The 2,578-nt window shown below is 41.0% G+C and overlaps 1 long non-coding RNA gene across 1 annotated transcript; it reads left to right on the top strand.

The window, feature by feature from the left end:
- The first annotated feature begins 897 nt into the window (after nucleotides 1-897).
- Nucleotides 898-1,413, top strand: LOC104798763. The gene is made up of 3 exons (XR_769487.1): nucleotides 898-1,040; nucleotides 1,106-1,309; nucleotides 1,377-1,413. It is a non-coding gene; the product is annotated as an uncharacterized LOC104798763 (long non-coding RNA).
- Nucleotides 1,414-2,578: the final 1,165 nt, after the last annotated feature.

Genomic DNA, 2,578 nt, shown 5'->3' with positions numbered 1-2,578 from the left:
ATTTTAGGGTTTAGGGTGAATTTAGGATTTTAGGTTTAATTTTAGGGTTTAGGGTTTATAGGGTTTAAAAACACGTCGCTAGATTTTAGGGTTTATTTAGGGTTTCAGATAACTTTTTTAGTATTTAGGGTTTAGGGTTTGGGTTTACTGCTAGTTCACGGGTTTTCATGATTTTGTTTGGTTATATGTAATTTGTAGATGAGTCACTCCCATTCTAGTGGTCGTAGTGGTAGCGGGGTACGATCCCGAGGACGTGGGATCGGATCATCTAGATCACCATCTGTCCATCGGGATCAGGTGGTAGTCGATCCTCCTCGACTTGATGTACCTTTCACGGGTGCGGCTTCCCCCCAATCCGTGAATGAAGGTGCATCTAGTCATGGTGCATCGCCATCGGCATCGTTGCAGGAGATTCTAGCGTCTGCAGAACGTCGTCTCCGACCTCGTCTAGATCCGGATCGTTCCCCCGGTTCTATTTGGTATGTATTTTTATGCATATAATATATATTTATTTTAATTTCTTTTAAATTAATTTTACGAATTTGATTTTTACAGGTTTGATCGTAATAACGACGTGATTTCATCCGTCGTCAGCATCTTTCAGTCGGACTTCAAAGGTCCGTGGTGGAGTCTCACCCGTGTCCCTCCATCTGATCTGCAGCGTTGGTTTGGGGCTTTTGCGGTAAGAATTTTGGCACTTAGTTCAATTTTATATGCATACAAAATTATAAATTTATTTTTTTTTATAGCAAGCTTATTATTGGGACGAGTCTGTTCATGACCGAGTCTACGTCGCTTGGAGGCTCGCCGTCCGAGATCGCCTCAAGGACAACATTTATCGGGTAAAGAGCAGATGCGTACGACCTGCATGGATGTCGACGACGATCTACAATCAGCTAGTTGAATATTGGGATTCACAAGAAGGAACGCAGAAGAGTCAAACATTCTCAAGCAATCGACGATCCCGAGCGGAGGTCGAACGCGCACCCCCGACCCACACTGCAGGACGGAGATCATTTGCTCGAGTCGCCCATGAGATAGTAAGTAAATAAGTATTTATTTTAAAATTTTTTAAAATTTTTTTAATTAAATTTTTTGGGTGCAGATGCAGAAGGAAGGTGAAGAACCTTCTGCGTTGCGATTGCTGCAGGAGACTCACCGTCGAGCTGACGGTACTTATATCAGCGATCGGGTTCAGGAAATTGAGGATGCGATTCAGGCAAAGATCACCGATCGTCTCTCCCAGTTAGAGGAGAGTTGTGGATCGACCCAACTTTCGCCAGCAGAAATCAACAGCCTCTATCTGGAGGTAAATTTATATTTTTTTTATTTTTTTATTAAATTAGTTTAATTGACGTATACTTTTGATTTTGTAGGTTGTCCAACCCGATGCCAAAGGACGTATATACGGCGACGGTGCAATGGCGACTCAGTTGGATGGTGGTCATCCAGATGCAACATCGATCGGTCACCACGTCTCACTCACTAAGGAGGTCGAGCTGTTGAAGAAAAAGATTCAAGAGTTCGAGGACGATCGCAGGAAGATTGCTAGACTTGAAGAAGCTGAGGCACGAATTGCGCGTTACGAGACGCTTTTCGCCCGGCTATTTCCTCCTCGAGACGATCCACCAACGGCGCAAGATATGCCGTTCAACCCATTTCTGACTCCTCAGCCCAGAGTCGGACCTTCTACGACACCAGCGGACCAAACAACCGGATCAGACAATCCGGATAACTTTTTTGTTTAGTGTTTAATTTGTTTTTACTAAATACTTTTTATTTAATAAATACTTTTTAATTTTAAATAAATATTTTTTATTTTATATTTTTAAAATTATTTTTAAATTTTTAATTTAATTTAAATAATTATTATTTATTAATATTTGTTTTAAAAAATTTACATTTGCGACAGAGTGCGACCAATGAATTTAGTCGGACGTTGCGACCGAATACCTACCGCTATATTTGGTCGTTATTTTGCGACAGAGTGCGATTGATGGAATTTGTCGTTACGTAGCGACCGAATATCTACTCCTACTTCTGTTGCAATGTGCGACAGAAATGAATTCACCAATTTGCGACAGATTACCGACATATAGCCATCTGTCGTATATTGGCGACCGACGACCTACAGATCTGTCGGTCGCAAAGTTGCGACAGAATCACGACCACACAGATTTTGCGACAACGATTTAGCGACAACGATCTATGTGATCATCAATCACACATCATACTAGTCTTATTATGTCGTTATTCCCATAATGACACAAGACTAGGGAGTTTAGTATCATTCATAATGATACATGGATTTCATAACATATCTAGCATGCAGGAACATGTAATGAACAAAATACTCTCAAAAAAACATATAGAAAGTATCAATACATCGAATGTATCTGAACAAAGCTCATAATCAGTACATCATAGAGCACTAAACCAACAATCTCCCACTTGCTCTAATCATGAACTGCTAAACATCTAATGCCCATATCCCTAACATGACCCTCATGCTTCGACGAAGGGAGAGGCTTCGTCAATGGATCGGCAATGTTGTCATCTGTCGACACTCTGCAAATGT

Source organism: Tarenaya hassleriana, unplaced genomic scaffold, assembly GCF_000463585.1.
Source record: "Tarenaya hassleriana unplaced genomic scaffold, ASM46358v1 Cleome577, whole genome shotgun sequence".
NCBI lineage: Eukaryota > Viridiplantae > Streptophyta > Magnoliopsida > Brassicales > Cleomaceae > Tarenaya > Tarenaya hassleriana.
This window is presented reverse-complemented; position numbering and strand designations above follow the sequence as displayed.